Genomic DNA, 23,636 nt, shown 5'->3' on the forward strand with positions numbered 1-23,636 from the left:
GTAAGATAAAAGCTTTTAATATTTAAATTTCAAAATTGTTAAATAGGATAACTCTACACACAAAAAAAAAAAAAAAAAAAAAAGAAAAAAAATGACATCATCATTGCATTTAGACGGGAAAATGTTTATTAAGAGCATACCACGTGGGCAGTGATGATGTCATCATCCTCTATTTTTGCACGTGGAAGGATTATTTCAGCCCGATGAGAAGGTTTTTTTTTTTTTTTTTTTATTTAACAAATTTGTCAAAATAAAAATAGTAAAAATAACCTTTTAGATAATAAAACACTGACATGTTTCAAACCCTCTAATTATAAATTAGATAATTTAAGTATCTTCTCGAGAAGAGGTATGTGATCATTGAAAAGCTTAATATTCAATGAAATGCCACGCACACCATCTTCTTTTGGGCCTTGGCATGATGTACGCAGTACGCTTGGCTCTCGTATATTATCCCACCATGGGCCGCTAACTTGGGCTTTTCTCATCCAAAATCTAGGGCTGAGCAACTACTTGAAAAATCGAAAACTCGAAAAACCATTTTGTAACCGTTCCGAAAAAAAGGTACGCGATCCGATAATCATAACGGTTTGGGTACCCATTCCGATAATTTGTTATCAGGTATGATAATTATATATCATTTTAAAATTAACGGTTACCCGACCCGATAAGCATTTTTTTGCTTTTCTCCCTATTTAAATCTATTTTTTTAAATTCAAAACTCTTACTTTACTTCATAATTACTTTATAATATCAATGATTAGTAATATTATTAATAATTTGGTCAAAATCATATGATATTGTTGTTAATTAGTGGTACATTATATCATAATAACTACATAATTAAGGGCTTGTTCACATTTACTGAACTAAGCTGAACTGAACTGAACTGATTAGAGTTGAACTGAGATGAAATGAATATTTTATGAGAGAGGGAAATTAGGAGTTGAACTGAACTAAACTGAGCTAAAATGAATATTTTATGAGAGAGGGAAATTAGGAGTTGAACTGAACTGAACTGATTGGAGCTGAATTGAACTGAAATTAAGTAAATGTGAACAGGCCCTAAGTATAATTATCATTATGGATATCTTATAGGGTACTCGATAACCGATCCGAAAATCCAGATACCCGAAATCCGGGTACCCGAACTTATCGATTCGGGTTATGGATATCACTTTTAGGGGTTTTGGTTATTGGGTACTTGAACCGTTTGTACTAATGGTACAGGTACCTGTCCCATGTTCACCCCTACCAAAATCTACCAAATCAATGGGTAGTTGAGCCCAAGAGTTTATCATAAGATTTGGACATGTATAATGTGGGCCTATAAACCAAATTATCTAGGTGAGGCTGTGATTCTAGGTAGTCAATTACCGCAGATTCATAGATACACACTAGCTGCAACAGCTATATATATGAGCATATAGCACTTAAAAAATGAGCATATGTTTTTTCCCCTTCCTTTTATCTTAACTCTCTCTCCCCCCCCCCCCCCCCCCCCTTCTGTTTTCTTTTACATTCAAAATTTTAAATTGGTGCATACCAGAAGAAGAGAACGTCAAATTCAATTGACGGTAGGTTGGGAGTTCGTAGGAGTGCACGAACTCGAAAGGTCAATAAGTCTATCCCTGGAGCCGAGGCACTACATTTTATTCGATCCGACTACGGAGCAAGATCGAGAGTACTTGTGAGATCTACCAAGCGGGGAAGTAGATCCCTTTCCTCGCCCCCTACAATTCGTGATATGTCAATTCTTTACTGGAATGCGAGATGGATAACAAGGATCTCATTATCAAGAAATATTCGCCTTTTGATTCAGCAGCATCAACCCCATATGATCGTCATCTCATAAATTCGTGTGAGTAGGACTGACACGGAGAAAATTGTGCGGAAGCTCAGTTATGATGAATGGCTGATGGTGGAACCGACTGGGTTTTCTGGAGGGATTGCCGTTCTGTGGAGGTCAAGATATATTTCGTTTGAACCAACCAGAATGACAAATTAGGGTATTCATGGAATTCTTCAGGTATATTCTCCCCCCCAAATTTTTTTTTTCTTTCTAGTATTTATGCCAACCCTAAATTTCGTGTGCGAAGATTACTTTGGTTTGAATTTGAATTGCTTAATTCTTTTACGGATTTGCTGTGGGTAATTTTGGGTGATTTCAATGAAGTGTGCTTTCCTCATGAAAAATTTGGTGGTAGACCGATTAAATTACATAAAGCTAATGCCCTCCTTAGTTGTATGTGCTCTTATAATATGCTTGATTTGGGTTTTAGTGGTCAGAAATTTACTTGGACAAATAAACGAAAGGTTAGCCCTATTTTTGAGAGATATGACAGAGCTTGGACAAATGTGGAGTGGATTTCTCTTTTCCCTTCTGGTCACTTAAAAATTCTTCCCCGTCTTACCTCTGATCATTGCCCCATTCTTCTATGCTTCTCTGAAAGTATTGGTTACCAATCCCCAAAACCTTTCCGCTTTGAACCAATGTGGTGTTTGGAGTCATCATTCATCTCCCTTGTTCCTTTTGAGTTGTGTAAAAGCAACAATTTTTTTTGACAAATTGAATGATATGTCCCTTGTTTGTGTTTGCTGGAATAAAAATGTGTTTGGTAATCTTTTTAAGAAAAAGGCTCGCCTCATAGCGAGATTGGAGGGTATTAAAAATCCCAAGGGTCAAATGGTTTTTCTAACTACCTTTTTGATTTGGAGAAGAATCTACAAGAGAAACTCTTAGAGATTCTTCAACAAGAAGAGTTGTTTTGGATGATGAAGTCTAGAGATAATTGGATTGTGGAAAGGGATAGAAATACTTCTTATTTTCATAAATTAGTCCTCATCAAGAGAAACAGAAATATGATTATCTCTTTATGCTCAAAAGTGGGTGATCAAATCTCTGAACCCACCCTTCTTAGAAGCCATATTAAAAGCTATTTCTCAGATTTGTCCTCTTCTTCCTTTTTTAGCCCCCTGAGGTGGATGTATTCCCCCTCCCTTTCCCTGAGCCTAGTTCCTTAATCTCGATTACCCATCTCCCTGATCTTCATACACTACAAGAAAAATTATTTTGCGACTGAAAAAAACAGGCAGTCGCAAATTTTGCAACTGATTTTTCAATAGTTGCTGTTCCGTCTCTAATTTGTGACTGATAATTGTAACTAATCTAATATTCAGTTGCAAAAAATAATTTTGTGACTGCAAAACACTGGTAGTTGCAAATTTTGTGACGAATTATTTAGTAGTAGCTATTCTGTTGGTAATTTGCGACTGAGATTTGCTACTACCCTAATATTCAGTTGGAAAAAAATACTTTTTGCGACAAAAAGAGATTGGAATATTTAGTTGCAAATCTTTAGTACTCCGTATCGGCTCTCCTAGGGATATTTAGGTTTACTCAAATTAATCAAAGGCATTTAAACGCGCGCTCACCTTCACTTCACTTTCACGGGAGTACCTTTGTTTATTATTCTTAAATAAAGGAAAAATATACGGAGTATTGTTTACTGCTTCAAGAAGTAAAACCTCCGTTTGCAGGCTTAATCAATTTACCGCTTATTGCTTCGCCGAGCCACCGCACCAACGACCACCGCTCCACCGACCATCACTCCACTGCCGCCTGCAATGAGGAACGTCTGCAGCACCGCACCACTCTGCTGCGCCACCAATGCACTATCCAGGTAGGTTCGAATTTTTCTTGTCATGGAGTAATTGGATTCCGATAATTTGTCAATATAAGTGCATGGATCTTTTGAATGATAAAGTAAATTTGTAGTTTTCATCAATTAAAGTAAATTAAGATTCCAATTTTAGGTGATTGAAAAAAAAATAAAAATTCAAAGTTCTAGTTTTAGGGATATAATTCGATCGATTCGTTTAAACGCAAATAATTCAGTTGAATTGCAGGAAGTTCAATCAAATTACACTTAATTTTGTCGAATTTACATTTATTTTAGTATTAATCAAAATGATTTTAGTTAAATTAATCTTTCCTAAGTTCAATTTAGAACCCTAATCAGATGAAGAACGAGAAATACTTTGCAAAATATTTTAGAAATATTGTTTTGGTTTGCTTTTCTTTCATTAAAGGGTTCGCTATGAGATCTTGTGATTGAAATGATTTTATGATTAAATATTGATTATTATGATCTAAAGACATGTATTAGTCTATTTATGGAGGAGTTTTGTGTTTCGTCTTGCGAAAACTGGACTATGATCTTCATTGAGGAGCTCTGTTCTGATGGAAACCTTGTCCTATTGCATTTCCTTCGCCAAAGAAAGCTTGGCCGTTGTCAACTCCGCTAGGAGAGGAGGCGAGGGTGCTAAAGTTAGAGAAATATCGCCGGAGTCTGTACCTCTGTCTCTCTCTTTGAAATCTTATAATTTTCGTGCCTGTTTTAGGTAATTCGTAATTTTTGTCATTTTCACTTTGGTTTCTTGGTTATGATTGATTGAGAAAACTTCTTCTTTATTTGGTTATTAGAATACTATAAGCTGAATGAGATTAAACTCTCTGATAGTCTGATTTTGCTAAATTTGTAGAACTAAAACAACTAAATCTAACTAAAACAACAATATTAAACTCTATGAAGTCCACTTATCACTTTGTTTTATCATATCACTCGCTTTGATTAATCTTGTGTTTCTTACAGCTACTAAGCAATGGAGCCAACTACTTGAGGTAAATTATCCTTTGAGATAAAATTTCTAGCAAAGTAACTAATAAACCTAGATATTGTGAGAAACTAATTGACAGCGGACCACTCCCTAATCCAGTCAATGCATAGTTTTGCAACCTCCTCCCCCAATCTACATGTTGGTGGTGACAAACTAAATTCTGTTCGCACTATTTGAGGTTTTGTTGTTGGTTTGCTGCTCCCACAATCATTGCTATTGTTGTTGCTACTTGCTGCTATTGCTGCTGCTGCTGCCAAATTGTTGTTGTCCTACTGTCGCTACACTGCTGCTGCTAATGCACTAGCCATTGAAGCATATTGATGAAGATTATCTACTGCCTCATTTTGCAGTACATTATAAATTTGTTAATTTTTATACTTGTGAATTATAATATAGTGTATATTGTATTATAAATATAAATATGTATATATATATATATATTTTGTAACATTTATGTATATATAGAATATATATCATTAACTATTCGTGATGTTATATTGATATGCGTGGGTACCAAATGTTTTTGCAACTGCTATTGTTCATCTGACAGGGTAGAGTCGTATCCCCTAATCAAAAGTAATTACCTAAGTCCTCTAACTAAAGTAGATAGGGAAGTAGGGTCGAATCCACAGAGAAACGGATCTTTCTATTCCTAACTAACTATTATAATCTAGATTATGAAGTAACCAATATTTATATTTGAGTAATAAACTAAACTACGGAGATCAAGAATAAGGGGAAAATAATATATAAAAGGATCTAGGGCATAGGTTCACCAATAAATAAAACTCCAGGGTAAAACATAATAATCAATCATTGACATTGCATAAATAACATGATTAAAAGGCTCTCGCAATTTATTAATCAACATAGATCTAACAGGCTCTCGCAATTTACTAGATTTAAGTTCCTATTGAAAATAGCCTTTAATATCAAATTAACATCTGCTCGATTCATCAATTCAATATTGCTATACTTTTACAAGCCATAATTGTAAAGCATTAAAACAATTCAATAAGAAATTATCATGCAATATCAAAAATCAATAATAGTCAATCATCAAAGCATCAATTAACCAGATCATAAAGGGCTTTCGCTACGTATTACAATCACAAAATTAATCTACCGGTATTAAATCTCATCTCTCGAATCTCGACTTAACCATTTATAAATTAATCTGCATATTGAAACTAGACCTAAACATCAATTCTCATATGTCGAATCTCGAATCAATATTGTCAAACTCATGCATAAAAGATCAGGCCTAATCTAGTCACAGAGCATTAAATCAATCAATAGGAAATTAATCTAGCATTGATAATTAACAACAATAAATTACCCCTTCATATTATTTAAGCATCCCCATAAACCCTAGAATTAAACTACTCAGATATAATCATAACTAAACTAATCAAATAAATAAAACAAAACATAATCAAAGAAGTAAATGAAATAGCTTAAATTAAAAGAGAAGAAATTGTTACCAAAAGAAATCTGGATTAATGAAAGTAATTAAGAACAAAGGTTAAGAGAGAAATTAAGAGAGAGAAATATTCTAAGTAGAGAGAGAAAATCTCAAGAAGAAGGTAATCCAAAATTACGTACATAATTTATACTTGAACATTCCAACTAAAACCACTCCTAATTAGAAACTAAGTGCTCGGCTAACAAAGCCTTCCAGATTCACGCGCCCGATCAGGCTAGAGGCTGCCCGATCGGGCGCGCCTTTTTGCCTTGCCCGCTGCTGGTGTGCCGCGCCCGATCGAGCTTATGCTCACCCGATCGGGCGCGCTTCTTCCTTGAGGGTCTCTATGCAGCCGCCCGATCGAGCGTGTGCTTGCCCGATCGGGCCCGGTCTTCTTCTTCGAGGATTGGATTTTGATTGGGCTAAACTCCTTGGCCCAATCTAAGTTTTCTCATCGGGTCTTGATTAAACGATCCAATAACCTCGGTATCTCATATCGAGCCCTTAATCATCGGCTCTCACCGATCCTGGGCTTCAAAAGTGGCCGTGTCCTTCTAGCTTCCGTAGTTGATCCATAAAACCCGGGAAAATGCTCCAAAAGTGCAATTTCCTGTAAAATACAACTAAAACTACGTAAACACTAGAAAACACAAATTAGTAATAAAAGTGGCTCGAAAGAGCCAAAAAAACTACTAATTATGACTAAGGGACGGGGGTAAATTACTATATAAAATGGACACATCAAACTCCCCCAAGCCAAACCTTTGCTTGTCCCTAAGCAAAGAGCTCATCAATGAACATATAAAACATGCCTCACCCCAATAATCAAATCGAGCACAAACTATTCAAAGCAAATCTAATGAACATGATTCAATGTCAATCAATCTCATACATCTAATCATCATTCATCCCCAACAATTGTCAAGTAAAGCAAACCACATGAGCATATAGAATTCAAGACTAGTGCTCACACACTCAACTCTCATTTATGTGGCGAGTAAAAGATGTACTCGATCGCTCTCCAACCAACCCCTTTACTTGTGAACAATGCCCACCCATCTCACACTCTCGTGTGTTTAAAACAATGAACGCTCAACCTACTAGTCGACTCGAAATATGTCAAATCATAACTTGCATTGATAAACAACACTTTCACATTTACACAACTATATGCACAAGGTCGGAAGGTCTTTAAAGCTTGTAATGTAAGGCTAGGGTAAAGGGTAGGATAAATTTGGGGAAATGTGAGAGAAAAGCTATGCATTAAGGGAACTAAATCCTAATAAACCCATGATCAAAATAAATGATGATCATACATCTCCATCAACATAACTAACTCCAACAAGAATCCACCAAATACAACTCCAAACAATATAAACAATCCCAACACTTTCATTTTTCACTCACAAAAATATGATAATGTAGAACTTGAGTGAAATACAAACTTTGAACTCACTCTTTTTTTTTTTTTTTCTTTCTTTTCAAACTTGATTTTTTTTTCTTTTTCTTTGAACAACCTTCAAATAGAACATTTGAACATATGAAACAACTTTTTTTTTTCTTTTGCTCTTTTTTTTTTCTTTTTAACTCATATTGGAAATTTCAACTTTGTAACACAATATATCAATATTTTCCAATCATAAAATCAAAGAACAATCACTCTCCTTTTATTCCCTTATTGTGCAAATAATGTGCACACCACAACTCCCTCACCTCACCAACTAATAGCTCCCCCAAGCCAAGCTTGGGACTAGTATCCAATCGGGCTCATATAGGCTTGTAATGTGGCTAAATAAACAATAAAAGGGCACAAGCAACAACATGGGTAGCAAGAAGGGAACAAATGTATCTAAATACTCTGAAGGCTACCTAAAAGAATGAACGCCTTCGTCCTCCTCATGTGCATAATAATAAGTCACGAAACACTACTCATAGTTGCAAACCAATACTCAAATTCATTGACATACTAGGAACTATGGAACTATCACACATTCCTAACCAAATCAACTAGTCAAGCACTATATTCACAAATAGTTGGCAATATTGACGCATGTTTAGGAATCCAAACAATTAAACTTCAAATCATGACCAACAAATCCACAATGCTCATTATCAATAACCAAGAATCAAAACAAATTTTATCAAGTAAGGGACACAGGGAAGCATGATTTACAATTCATTGGAACGTATTTTTGGATTTTTTTATTTTTCAATTTTTTTGTATTTTTCACATATAAGAAAGCAATAAAAACTACACTAGGAAAGCAATAAATAGAGAAGAGAGAAACAAAGTTACCATATATACAAGAAATCTCCCCCCAAGCCAAATCAAGCAATGCCCTCATTGACTTGGGAGGGTAGCTGGGAGAAGCTACTCCTCATCGTCATCCATCCTCTCATAACCCCCTCCATAGCCTGAGCCGGCACCACCCTGGCTCGGTCCAGCACCACCGTAACCCGAACTACCTGCAAAGTAGTTAGGGTTCACATTCCCCCCATACCCCCAAAAGGAGCGTCACCCCCATAACCATGGACCGAAGAGTAGTCCACATAAGTACCATATGCACCGGGGTGAGAATACCCTCCTTGGGGGTATTGGAACCAATCGGAAACTAATGCCTCGGGGGGAATAGCCCCTCGGCGTGCGTAATCATCGTACATGGGGTATAGACCCCTCCCGAGGTTCCTCTCTATGTGTCCTACCCGCCCATCCAAGGTGCTTAATCATTAGTATCATAATGCAAGTTAAACAAACCACTCATGCCAATTCCTTTAAACAATTTTTCTACTGGTTTATCAATTCCTAATCTAGCAAGGGTGGGGTGATGAACAAAGCGTGTAGGGATTACCTGCCTTGACGTGAGATTGATCATCCTTTGTCTTTGCTCTTGGGTGGTGATGACCACCCTCTCCCATCCCGGAACTTGCAACTCCGGGTCAATCCTAGGCGCTTGTTGCCTTGAGATTTCCCCCCTTATGGTCCCAGATCTTTTGAGAGCCATTTTTTTATTAGAAATGGTAGGAATTGAAGCTTTCTCTCTCTTAGGGTTTTGAGAAAAATTGAGAGAAAGTGGTAGAAATTTGGTGTTGATTATAGAGAAAGATGAAAGGATTAAGAATATGTAAAAATATTTGAGTTTTGATGGAAGAATTGGAGGAGATCTTGAAAATAAGGGAGTTTGAAGGTGTGAAAATGGAGGTTTTAGAGAGATAAAGTGGTAATGAAGAAGATGGAAGAAGAAGAAAGTGAGGAAAGAAAGAAGGGAAAGGAATAAAAGGGACGACCAAAAATAGGCGCGCCCGATCGGGCGAAAATACTGAATTCCAGATGTCTGTTTGCGCGCCCGATCGGGCGAGCTTCGCTTGATCGGGCGCGAATACGAAGTAAGATTTCGCCTTTTTACTCGCCCGGTCGGGCGAGCTTTGCCCGACATATCTTTTCCTTCACTCGGTTTTCCACAAAAATGCGCCCAATCGGGAAAGCTTCGCCTGATCGGGCGAATAAAGCTCCAATTCCAACTCCAGTTGCGCGCCCGATCGGGCGAATTAAGAGCTGAAATTTTCCTCGCTTGCGCGCCCGATCGGGCAAGGTCCGCCTGATCGGGCCCGTGCCCAGTCAGATTCTCTTAGCTTCTTCTTCGATTTCTTTTCTTCTTCAAATTTTTCTAAGTCTCCTTACCTCTCAAATCTATACCTGTACAAAAAACACTTATAAAAGATAAAATTTCACTCTCCTCGCCTCTCTAAAATAAAAATAAAAATAAAGAAAAAGGAAAACTAGTCTAGAAAGCAAGAAATACGGGTTGCCTCCCGCAAAGCGCTGGTTTATCTAGGTCCCGCACGACCCTCTTACCACAGTATAATAACTAGGACCCTTGGCCAAACGCTTGATCAGGTGGTTTCTCACCCGGTCTAGCGGTGTTTCGGCTGCAACACGGCTTCTTGACATGCCCTGTGGGACGCCAATTCACCTTATCTGGTGGATCCTCCTTGACTTGGACTGGGAGATCTTCAATGCTACGCACTAAAGATCCTTCTTTGATCGAGGGTTGCTTCAAATTGTCATTGCATTCAACACTTGCAACTCGATCTGGCGGAACACTTACCGTAGGCTCTGGTCGCACAACTTGCTTGATCGGTTCCACCTTTTCATCCTCGAAACCAAGACCAACAGTGTACAACGCTCTTTCTATTGCATCGACTTCCTTATGCCATTTGTCTATCTCATCTGAAAGGGATGCAACACAAGATACCGCCTCCAAGAGATCTTTTTCAAGAGCTTGGGGCTTGTTAGAATAATTCTCAACCACATTAACACTGAAACATTCCTCCTCAGTCATGGAGCTTTTAGGGGCATTATTAAGATTAAAAATAACCTTATCATCCCCTACTGATAGTGTTAACTTACCACTTCTCACATCTATGATTGCTCTTGCAGTGTTAAGGAACGGTCTACCCAAAATAATTGGGGTTTGCATATCCTCAGCCATATCAAGATCAACAAAATCAACAGGTATATAAAATTTACCTACTCTAACGGGGACATCCTCTAAAACACCTAAAGAGTATTTGAAAGAACGGTCGGCCATTTGTAGAGTTATATTGGTAGCTTTTAATTTACCCATATTCAAGTTGGAACACACAGATAATGACATGACGCTAACACTAGCACCCAAATCACACAATGCATTATCAATCATTAGATTGCCTATATGACAAGGGATAGAAAAACTACCCGGATCTTTTAATTTAGGTGGAGACTTATTTTGATGTACGACACTACACTCTGCAGTGAAAGCTACTGTCTCTACCTCACTAATAGACCTTTTCCTTGTCAATATTTCTTTCATAAATTTTGCATACGAAGGAATTTGTGTGATTAATTCAGTGAAGGGAACTGTTACCTTCAAATCTTTCACCATCTCCAAGAACTTACCAAACTGCTTATCCAAGTTTGTCTTCAAGTGACGATTGGGGAATGGAAGTTTGATAATTGGCTTTGAAGCATTATTTCTCTTATCTGGAGTAGCCACCTTCTCTGGAGTCGTACCCTGCAATGTAAAATTAGATGTGTTAGTGTAGACACCCATTTGTGTCTCCCCAAAACCAAACCCGGTGATGAGTACCTTTCACGTCGAATCATAATCGAATGAAACGAAAGTGTGGAAAGGTTTAGTGTTGCGGAAAGTTTTATTTCTTTTATTTTTTTTCTCTTCTCTCTGTTTTTGAAAACTTTATTTTTAAGAAAAAAGCAAATCCAGTTTGGTTGGTCCATAATATGGGTCCAATAGTGGTGTAGTTGGATGGGGTTTGCAAAGACCTTTCCAACGATATATTATAAGCCCAATTCCGATGAATATTGAGGAATTTATGGCCAATTTACTAAACTGGGCCTGGTTTGAGTTTTAAGTACGGCCCTATGATCTAGGGGAGGGCCTAATATAATTTATCATTCCTAATGCAATTAGGAATGGTTTTAGTCTTCTAGAACATTCTAGAAGGTCTTATCATTCTTAATTCAATTAGGACTCTTCAGAGTTTTAATTAGATCAAATAGCATTTTCGATTGAAATTATATTATTTTATCTTCCAGTACGGTAAAATTATCAGATTTTCGAAAACGCGTTAAAAGCCGGTTTGGCGTCCAGCCCCAGGCCTTGGCGCTTGGAATTGGGATTGGCGCCAGACGCCAGCATTGGCGCCTGGTGCTAGCCACTGGTCCTGGCGCCAATGAGCTAGGTCTGGCGTCAAGGTGGTTTTGTGGTCTTCAGACTCTGTTTTGATAAATTATCTTTTTTGGATGATTTTTTCTATAAATATCGTATCAAAAACTCCGGTTTCATTCATCAACAATCACCGATTATCAATATTCTTCCCATCATTCACCAAGATTCACCAATTATCAATATTCATTCATCAATTCTCTTCTTCATTCATCTCATTCACTCATATTTTTCATTCTTTTCTTTCTTTGCTTTTTAATACAAAATTCCGCATTCATTAGATCTTGAAACACCTAGCCATATTCGAAGTTGCCTTCGCCCTAGACGTGAAAGGTTTTAATTTCTGAGGGTTTGGTCCCAAGTCTCTATTTCAATTATTTAATTTAATTGTTTTGTTTTATTATTTTCCTTGAAGTTACTAACGCGTGTATTTTGTTATTAGAAAGAGATACGAGGCATCCAAGTAAGTACCTTTAATTGATTTATTGATATTATGATGTAGAAATCATGCTTAGATTGTTATTTTGATTCCTAGTATCATGTCTAGGGTAACTTTAATATTAAATATGATTTCTATGATGCCTTTTATTCTCTTCCTAATATTTATTCATGTTAGTATCATGTTAGGGCTAAAGATTTGATTTTTATTGTTAGTGACATGCTAGGGTTCGTTATTAATCTTGTTAGTATCATGCCTAGGATCTTGCTATTCTTTAACATGATTATGATTATGATTGATATTATTATTATTAATGATGTTATTTATTATTATGTTGCTTGATATTTATTGTTATTGCTTGATCACCTTTTATTGCATGTTTAAAGGGAATTGGTACTTGTAATCACGCTTAATAAGATAATTAATAATCTTGTTAGGTTAATTGTGATTATAATTCAAGTGATCGCCAATAATAGTTTATTTGTGCATTAAATTCAACCAACATAGATTAAACAGGTTTAGGGTTAATCCTATTGATTGTATGTTAGTCAGAAAGCGCACATGAATACGAGTAGAATAAAGTAGAGGCCTATTATTAGGGCAGGTTCAATCTCTTTTAGGTTGGATTTGTACCATCATCCCCGAACCCTTATTTGGTTCATGACCTTATGGAGTTGACGATCTCTTGGATCGTTAAGGGGTGTAACCTTCATCCTATGAACGGTTTACAAGTTCCTTAAAAACTTGTTGGCGACTCTTTTGCTCTATCTTCTTCCCTTTTGGACGCCACCGTACTTTAGTGTATGATCACAGTTTGGTTCAAGCTAGTGGGATTTTAAAGGCTTGAAACTATTCCCTACAGTTAGTACTATGCTTTAGCCCTGCAGGGCTATTAACTACATTGTTTGGTTTAACGGAATCAAGATTAGCATTATTTAATAAAATAGGTTCGTCAACTCTGGGCATAGGGGGCCCTTCATAGTTTGAACCACTCCTTAGAGTAATTGCATATGCTTGATCTGTAGGCCTGGTCGGCTGTGCCGGCAGAGCTCCCTGTTGGCGGGCTTGTAGAGTAGCGGAAAGTTGCGCAATTTGATTATCTACAATTTTATTATGTGCTAGAATTTAATCAATTGTCGCATCTTTACTCTCCATGTGCTTTTTCATATTAACCAACATTGCTCTAATTTCCACCAGAGAAGGGTCAGAAGATGAGGAGGTTTGTTGTGGTTGGTTCTTCTTGCCAGCATTGGGATGATAATATTTCTGCTGCTGTTGCTGTGGCGCCTGTGGTTCTTGTGGTGGTGGATTTTGAACATTAGTACTCCGGTAGGAAAGGTACGGATGATTCCGATATCTAGGATTTTAGGTGTTGGAGTATGGGTTATTCTGCCTATAAGCTTGAAAGCCATTAACTTGCTCCACGGAACTCCTGCAATCTTGTTCCCAATGACCTATAATACCACAATTTTCACAGAAAGCCTCATTAGAATTATTATAAATTGCAGAAACATTAGCTACATTGGCAGTGCTAAGATTATCTAATTTTTGGCATATAGAGGTCAGTTGAGCTTGTAAAAAGGATACAGAGTCAACACTATGTTTCCCTTTGTTAGCAAATCCTCTAGGATTCCCATATTAGGAATTATGTATCGCCATATCTTCAATAACCTGACCTGCATCATCAACATTAAGGTTCATAAATCTCCCACTAGATGCAGAATCTAAAATTATTCTAGAAGAATTTCCAATGCCATTATAAAAGGCTTGGATTAACTGCCATTGTGCTAAATTATGGTGAGGGCATTCTCTTTGTAAGTCCTTGAACCTCTCCCAAGCCTCATAATTCATCGACTTCTTGGGCAAAGTTCTGAATCGCACTCCTTAGTACGGTTGTTCTCTCTGCAGGATAATACTTGTTATAAAAATTCAAAACAAGAGTTTCCCAGTCAGTTATACCAAGTGCAGTTCTATTTAGCCATTAAACCACAATTTAGCTTTTCCAGTTAAAGAAAAGGGAAAAAGAATCTCCCTGATTTGGTCTTGAGTGACCCCGGCTTGCCTGATGGTATTACAATATTGACAATAGTCGGCAATGTGAAGATTCGGGTCTTCACCCTTAGCTCCACTGAATTGCTTCCTCTTTATCATCGTTATAAATTGAGGTTTAATTTCAAATTGAACCCCATCAAGAGCCGGAGTGGGGGTGAGATGTGGAAAATCTGTAAGCTTTGGTTGTGAGTAATCACTAAGCTTCTTTGGAGCCGTCATCTCTGATTCCGGATCTGATGATACCTCTAAATCGCTAGAACCAGTTGGAGGGTCTCGATGATAATTATTATTATCACCAGAATCCGCCAGGATTTGCTTGTAGAGATTTTTCTGTCTATGGAAGGAACGTTCGATCTTAGGATCGAATGGGATGTACCCTGATCTGGAACACCTGGGCATAAACAAAAAACTAGAAGCAAATATGAGATTTGCCTCAGAGAACTAATGTTCTCTGAGACAAAAAGAAAATAACCTAGACTACAAAAATAATCAGAAATAAAAATAAAACCGTTTCCCCGGCAACGACGCCAAATTTTGACAGGGTAGAGTCGTATCCCCTAATCAAAAGTAATTACCTAAGTCCTCAAACTAAAGTAGATAGGGAAGTAGGGTCGAATACACAGAGAAACGGATCTTTCTATTCCTAACTAACTATTATAATCTAGATTATGAAGTAACCAATATTTATATTTGAGTAATAAACTAAACTACGGAGATCAAGAATAAGGGGAAAATAATATATAAAAGGATCTAGGGCATAGGTTCACCAATAAATAAAACTCCAGGGTAAAACATAATAATCAATCATTGACATTGCATAAATGACATGATTAACAGGCTCTCGCAATTTATTAATCAACATAGATCTAACAGGCTCTCGCAATTTACTAGATCTAAGTTCCTATTGAAAATAGCCTTTAATATCAAATTAACATCTGCTCGATTCATCAATTCAATATTGCTATACTTTTACAAGCCATAATTGTAAAGCGTTAAAATAATTCAATAAGAAATTATCATGCAATATCAAAAATCAATAATAGTCAATCATCAATGCATCAATTAACCAGATCATAAAGGGCTTTCGCTACGTATTATAATCACAAAATTAATCTACCGGTATTAAATCTCATCTCTCGAATCTCGACTTAACCATTTATAAATTAATCTGCATATTGAAACTAGACCTAAACATCAATTCTCATATGTCGAATCTCGAATCAATATTGTCAAACTCATGCATAAAAGATCAGGCCTAATCTAGTCACAGAGCATTAAATCAATCAATAGGAAATTAATCTAGCATTGATAATTAACAACAATAAATTATCCCTTCATATTATTTAAGGATCCCCATAAACCCTAGAATAAAACTACTCAGACATAATGATAACTAAACTAATCAAATAAATAAAACAAAACATAATCAAAGAAGTAAATGAAATAGCTGAAATTAAAAGAGAAGAAATTGTTACCAAAAGAAATCTGGATTAATGAAAGTAATTAAGAACAAAGGTTGAGAGAGAAATTAAGAGAGAGAAATATTCTAAGTAGAGAGAGAAAATCTCAAGAAGAAGGTAATCCAAAATTACGTACATAATTTGTACATAAACATTCCAACTAAAACCACTCCTAATTAGAAACTAAGTGCTCGTCTAACAAAGCCTTCCAGAAACACGCGCTCAATCGGGCGCGCCTTTTTTCCTTGCCCGCTGCTGGTGTGCCACGCCCGATCGAGCTTATGCTCACCCGATCGGGCGCGCTTCTTCCTTGAGGGTCTCTATGCGCGCAGCCGCCCGATCGGGCATATGCTTGCCCGATCGGGCCCGGTCTTCTTCTTCGAGGCTTGGATTTCGATTGGGCTAAATTCCTCGGCCCAATCTAAGTTTCCTCATCGGGTCTTGATTAAACGATCCAATAACCTCGGTATCTCATACCGAGCCCTTAATCATTGGCTCTCACCGATCCTGGGCTTCAAAAGTGGCCGTGTCCTTCTAGCTTCCGTAGTTGATCCATAAAACCCGGAAAAATGCTCCAAAAGTGCAATTTCCTGTAAAATACAACTAAAACTACGAAAACACTAGAAAACACAAATTAGTAATAAAAGTGGCTCGAAAGAGCCAAAAACACTACTAATTATGACCAAGGGACGGGGGTAAATTACTATATAAAATGGACACATCATCATCCCTAAATTAGTCATAAAATATTAATAGTTAGTTGCAAAATCTAGCAACCGAAATTATGTTTTAGCGACTGATTGGTTAGATGTAATAAATTGGACTTAGTAGTCGCTAATCTATCGCGAAAAAATTGGTCTCCATAGTCGCAAAAATTTGGTCTTTGTAGTTGCTAATCAGTCGCAAAATATTGGTCTCTATAAACTTAAATATTTAGTCAAAGTAGTAGCTAATCCGTTGCTAATATTTTGTGACAGACAAAATTTTGTTGCAAAAATCATCAAGTTAGTTACTAAATAGAAGTTGCAAAGGCGTCGCTAATCCGTCGCTAAAATTGCGACTTACTCAAAATTAGTTGCAAAAATGGATTTGCGACGAGGTCTTTAGTGACTGACCAAAGTAGTCGCAAATCCGTCACAGATCCATTTTAGCAACGGATTAGCAACTACTTTTGCCGTCGCTAAATGGCTTTTTCTTGTAGTGATAAGATTTGGGGAGTCATTTCTAAGATGGGTTCTTTTAAGGTCCCGGGGCCAGATGGCTACCACCCTTCTATAAGAAGTTATGGGATACTATCAGTTTGGACCTTACTTCCTTTATTAGGAAAATGTTTGAGTATAAAGCTATCCCTGCGAGCATTAATAGAACCTCGATAGCCATTATCTCCAAGGTCTCTAACCCTTCTTCTATCACCCAGTTTAGACCAATTAGTCTCTGCAACATAGTGTATAAGATAGTGACTAAGATCATTGCCAATAGACTTCGTGGCTTCATTCCTTCTAGAATTTCCCCTAACCAAAATAGCTTTCTCCCGGGGAGAGGAACTGAGACTAATGTAATTGTTGTGAATGAAATTTTGCATTCCATGAAAAAAAGAAAGGGGAAAAGGGTTGGTTCATTCTCAAATTAGACTTGGAGAAAGCTTATGATAAGGCTGAGTGGGTTTTCTTGAGAAATGCCTTAGTCTTCTTTGGTCTAGACCCTTCATCAATTGAGCTCATCATGTCTTGTGTTTCTTCAGTCACTTCTTCTGTCCTTGTGAATGGGATTCCTACCGAGGACTTTAATTCTTCTAGGGGTATTCGCTAAGGTGACCCCCTTTATCCCTACTTGCTCATCATTTGTATGAAAATCCTTTCTCAGTTGATTCATAAGGAGGTTGACAGGAAAACTTGGTCTCTTTTTTGTATGGGTAGAAAGCAAGTCCCCATCTCCCATCTCCTTTTTGCAGATGATATCCTTATTTTTGGGGAGACCTCTCTTGAGAACATTCTTTCACTTAAGGACACCCTTGATACTTTTTGTGCGTTCTCTGGTCAGACTATTAGTGTTCAGAAGAGTAAAGTCTTGTTTTCTAGAAATACTTCTCAAAATGATAGAAATCTCTTTTGTGATGCTATAAGTTTTAGGGAGACTGATGATCTAAGTCCCTATCTTAGCTTCCCCATCTCTAGCTGTAGACCTTCCAAGAATAGAGTTAAGTTTATTTATGAGAAAATCCTTATAAAAAACTTGATCTCTGGAAATCTTCCATGTTGTCTAAGGCTGGTAGGTTGTGTCTAGTTTCTGCTACTTTGAATACCCTTCCTAACTATTATTTGCAGTGCATGCTTCTTCACATGTCTGTGTTGAACCACCTTAATAGTTCCTTGGCTAAGTTCTTATGGGGAAGGGTGAGAATTCTAAAGGGCTTCATTTGGTAGGATGGAACAACATTGCTAGACTTAGAGAGAGTGGGGGGCTGGGTATTAGGTGTTTCAAAGCTTTGAACAAAGCCTATTTGTTGAAACTTTGGTGGAGGATGTTGAATCAGGTAGGAAACCTTGTTGTGCAGATTCTCAAAGACAAATATTCTAAACCAAACAACCTATTTCGTGCCTTTTCTTCTGGGTCTCATCTTTGGAAAAGTACGGGGAAGGTTTGGGATATTTTTAAGTCTTGCATTCAATAAGGTGTGGGCGATGGGGTGGATATCTTTGCTTGGTATGACAATTGGGTGGGGTCGGGTGCTCTTAGAAGCCTTATTCAAGGTCCTCTGCAAAGAGAGGAAGAGGACATTATGCTTGAGGAGTGCATCTCTAATGGTCAATGGTGGGATTTCTCTAAGTTGTCTTTTGTTTTCCCTGAGGATATTGTCAATATCTGCAGGAGTGTTCCTATCCCTGACTATAACCAAGAATGTCTTGACTTTAATTTTTCAACTCTCACTTCTAAAGGTAAGTTTGATTTTAAAAAAGCATTGCATCTTTTTCAAAATGATAATGGGAAAAATAGAAAATTGGATTGGATTTGGGGCCTGAAATCAGCCCCTAAAATCATATTTTTCATTTGGATTTGTTTTTTTTGGGAGGATTACCTCAAAAGGTAAATATTTTAAAAAGAGAAATTACCTCATCAGATGCTTGTGTTTACTGCCACATTGTGCCTAAGAACTCACTCCATATTCTTAGGGACTGTGACCAAGCTAAAGGAGTTTGGGAGTTGCTCCATATGCCACCATCCTTCTTTTCCCTTCCCCTGATGGAAAGGATTTTCTCTAACCTTACACACAGCCCCTACCTCTGCTGATCTCCTCCCTTGGAAAACTTATTTCTCCTTCATTCTTTAGAAACTCTGGCTCAACTGCAATGATTGCATCTTTAACCAATTCAATCAATCCCGAGAACAGTCCCTTAGAGAGGCGCAAGCTTTAGCTTGGGAATTCCACACTTCTTTAAGGATATCCTTGGGTATCTTCACTCCCTCTCCTTCTGGTCCTTGCTGGCTATCCCCCTTACAACCAAACGTTAAGTTTAATTGTGATGTCTCCTTTACATCTGAAAGTGAATGGGGTGGTGTAGCAGGTGTTTTTCGTAATTTTTCAGGTTTGTGGGTGCTGGGTTTTCAACAAAAATGTAGTGTTAAATATGTCATCATGGGAGAATTGCTAGCTATCTCAGTTGGGTTAAAAATTGCAATTGAGAAAGGATGGAATAGGTTGGAAATTGCTTCAGACTCAAAACAGGCGGTGGAGCTAATCATGGTGCAATGGTGGCAAAGGATGCTAATTTGAACATTCTAAAATCTTGCAGGGACCGACTTTAGAGGCTACGATCACCAGAGCTGTACCATGAAGGCAAGAGCTCTAATATACTAGCTGACCAGTTAGCGAAATTCTGTAGAAAGTCCCCAAATAGGGGCATTTTGATTGTAATCTTAGCAGAACCCCCAGACTATGTTCGTAATGTATTATTTGAGGATAAACCTCCTTAACTCTTGTATCTTCTTGACTCTACTTTAATCTAATTTCCTGCCCCCAGCTTTGCATAAAAAAAAATCTTAACTCTCTCTCTCCTCTACTGCTATTAACTTTCTCTCTCCTCTATTTTCTTTTTCATTCAAAATTTTCTCTCTTCTCTTTTTTTCCTTTCCTTCAATTCTTAGTTAAATTTCTTTAATTTTTACACTTGTTTGTCCTTCTACTTAGAATATTCTCCAATTTGTCACCATTATATCATTCTCCATCGTCACCATCTTCGTCACGATGGTGAATCTTGAGGTAAATCTGAGTTTTTATTTATAAATATGTGAATATTATACAATTGTTCATTTCTATCTATTTTGCATTTGTGATTCTTAATCTACCATGTTATAAATTGATAATTATTGTCTCTATGATGAATGAAAATTAGATTCAAGGTGGATATTCAAAATTTTAAAGTTAAACTAATTATTACAATCAAACTTGGGTATAATTTCCCTTAAAAAAAATTGATCACACAGACATGAAGTATTTTAAATTTGAACATGTATGATGATTCTAACCGGCCTTGGGCTACGAAAGACGGCCGTGATTCTCTAATGCTCGTAGTGGCTCCAAATAAATTCGGGAAAATGATCAAAACCTGCAATTCTCTATAAAACAATACCAAAACTACGAAAACACTAGAAAACACATATTAGTATTAAATGTGTCTTTGAAGAGCCAAAAATACTCCTAATTATGACCAAGGGACGGGGGTAAATCAATATATAAAATAGACATATTAGAAAACCCGAATTAAACCCGACCTACTATTCACCCGACCCGAATGTAACCTGACTTAAGCCCGACCCAAACCCGATAAGATGTATGACTCGACTCAAGCATGACCCAAACCGAACCTGACCTACATAGGTTATGACATTAAACCGAATTGACCTAACTTGAGTTGACCTGACCCACACTTACCCGACCCAAATCCAACCCGACCCGTTTACCGGAATTGACAATTTTACCTAATTATGAATTTCGTCCAAAATGGGGCTCACTAATGATGATTTTTTTTTGTTTTTTTCATTTTCCATCCTAATTCTTTCGATTTCTTAATTGTAAATCCAAATCATACAAATACAAATTTGGAGCTAATTATAATACGGTGTTCATCATTTAGGGTTTCAAATTGAAATTGGGAGGGGGGGTTTGTTATTAAATTAGTGATCAATTTACGAAATTGGGGATAATTTACATCAATTTCATGTATTATGTATTCAATTAGTAGCAAAATTGATCGATATTTTTGTTAAATAACTAATGCGAAGTACTAATTATTGTTATGAAGAATAAGGGTAGGTTCATATGTCATTTGGCCTGAGGGGGGTTTAAATTCAATCATTTTTTGAACGAAATTATTATGAGTAGTGCTATCAAATTCAAACCGAAATCGTTTAACTGCTCGAAACCAACCAGCCCAAATGAGAACCGACCGATTTCAATACGATTTTTTTAACCGAAAACCGATCCGAGCCGTATTTAAGTAAACCCGAGACCGAACCGATCCGAATAATGTCAAACTGTATAAGAAAAGAACCCGTTAACAAACCGAACCAGTTCTAAACCGAATTGAAATCAAATCGAACCGAAAAAGAACCAAACCATTTCTAACCCAAAACTGTTTCCAACCCGAAACCGTTTGAGCCGAGGTAAAAATCATTTACACCAAACCGCTAACAAACTGCAACCCGTTTGCACCGAACCATTTATAAATCAAACCACTTACAAACCGAACCGCCTATAAATCAAATTGTAATTTCGACGTCATAACAACTCATCAAATTATAATTATGACATATCAATTTGATGATTAAATAAGAAGCAGCTAATTACCTGATAGTAAAACAATAATAATACATTGATACACTAAACTTTTATAATCTACTTTGTAATAAACTAGTAAGATCAGTATGACTAAACTTGAAAATAACATAATGTGTACTTATAAAATCGATGAGAATTTGTATATAGTATGATGCCTAAATATAAAGTGATGAAGTCTCGGCTTAATATAAAACTTGTTAATCAGCAAACGGTTAGCAAGTACTATCAAATTTAAAACCAAAATCGTTTAACATTTCGAATCCAAATGACCCAATAAAAATCCGACTTTTTGAAATAAAAAACCGTTCCGAACCATATAATTTAGTAAACGCGAAACGGAACTGATCCGAATAACGTTAAACCGTATAAGAGCCAAACCCGTTAACAAACCGAACTAAAATAAAACTGTACCGAAAAAAACTGAACCGTTTCTAACTCAAAACTGTTTGCACCGGTATAAAAATCGTTTACATCGAACCGTTATAAAATCGCAACTCGTCTGCACCGAACCGTTTATTACCCGAACCGTTTACAACCTGAACTGAATTAAATACGCTCAAGAATAAACCGGAACCAAATTAAACCGATAATTAATTAAATCGAACTGAAATTGACCCGTAAGACACTTGAACCGATTTCAAACCGACCAGATTTCAAACCGAACTGAAACCGAACTGTCAAACCAATTTGAAAGTACTAATTATGAGTAAAACTTTAAAACATGGCAAAAATTGGAACATATGCTTTCAAATCTAGAAAATATAACTAAAAATCTTATAACACACGTTTTAAAATTTAGAACTTCTAAGTTAGATTTTGGAATAAGTCTTTCAAAATATATAAGAATTTTTCATCATATACCCAAGAGTTTTTTGTTTTTCACCATATACCCATGAATTGTTTTCAAATTCATTATATACCTCTAAGTTGTTATAAAAATTAATCATATACCTCTGATGACAACAAGATGTGTGGAATTTGATTAATTATGCATCGAAACCACCTTAGATCTTTCCCTCCACTCCCGAAATCACTCATCTCCTTCGTCCAATCCCTGAAACCACTTCAAATCTACATGACCATATTCGTATGATTGATTTTGAGGATAAGAAAAAAAAAATTTGGGTGGTTTTGTGGGTGGGAAAAAGAAATGTGGGTGATTTCGGAGGTAAGGGAATGTATCTACTATTTAGGGTGGTTTCGGGCCATAATTAACCCTAATTGTAACACCCCCAAATCTCCCCGTACAGAATTACGAGTAAATTAAAATACATATAATTATAGCTTAGAGATAGACTTAGGCGTATTACCGCTGAGTGATCACGCAAGGCTAATCAAACTTATTAAATAAAACCAATACTTTGCAGCGAAAAACTTCAATACTATTTCTTTATTAATGAAAAACCATAAATACTAACCATTGTCATGAGTACTCATAAATAAAGACAAGGACTAACATTCCTAATCTAGATGAAGACATTCGCGGGAATCTAATGCTCATATAATTTGACTCCACTAGAAATTAGTCAACACTGTTTACCATTAAGGCAAATAGGGCAAACTAAAACAAATAGGAAATGCTATACGGATTAGCAAAATATGCTAAGGCCCTGTTCTTTTGAACTTATGGGTAGAGCAGAGCAGGGTCAGCAGAGCAGAGTAGATTAAATTTCAGCAGAGTAGATTTCAGGATAGCAGAGGCGCAGAGCAGAGCCAAGCCGAGTAGAGCAGAGCTTGTTATATATTATTATTATTATTATTATTATTATTATTATTATTATTATTATTATTATTATTATTATTATTATTATTACTATTACTATTATTATTATTATTATTATTATTATTACTATTACTATTACTATTACTATTACTATTACTATTACTATTACTATTACTATTACTATTACTATTACTATTACTATTACTATTACTATTACTATTACTATTACTATTACTATTACTATTACTATTATTATTA

At 36.5% G+C, this 23,636-nt stretch overlaps 1 long non-coding RNA gene and 1 other non-coding gene across 2 annotated transcripts; both read left to right on the top strand.

Moving 5' to 3' along the window:
• Positions 1–3,507: 3,507 nt before the first annotated feature.
• On the top strand, positions 3,508–5,004 carry LOC145634586 (uncharacterized). Its single transcript, XR_014113437.1, has 3 exons — positions 3,508–3,683; positions 4,159–4,404; positions 4,656–5,004. It is a non-coding gene; the product is annotated as an uncharacterized LOC145634586 (long non-coding RNA).
• Positions 5,005–14,096: 9,092 nt separating this feature from the next.
• On the top strand, positions 14,097–14,198 carry LOC145637638 (small nucleolar RNA R71). The gene has a single exon (XR_014114398.1). It is a non-coding gene; the product is annotated as a small nucleolar RNA R71 (small nucleolar RNA).
• Positions 14,199–23,636: the final 9,438 nt, after the last annotated feature.

Source organism: Chenopodium album, chromosome 6 (assembly GCF_948465745.1).
Source record: "Chenopodium album chromosome 6, dcCheAlbu1.1, whole genome shotgun sequence".
Classification (NCBI taxonomy): domain Eukaryota; kingdom Viridiplantae; phylum Streptophyta; class Magnoliopsida; order Caryophyllales; family Amaranthaceae; genus Chenopodium; species Chenopodium album.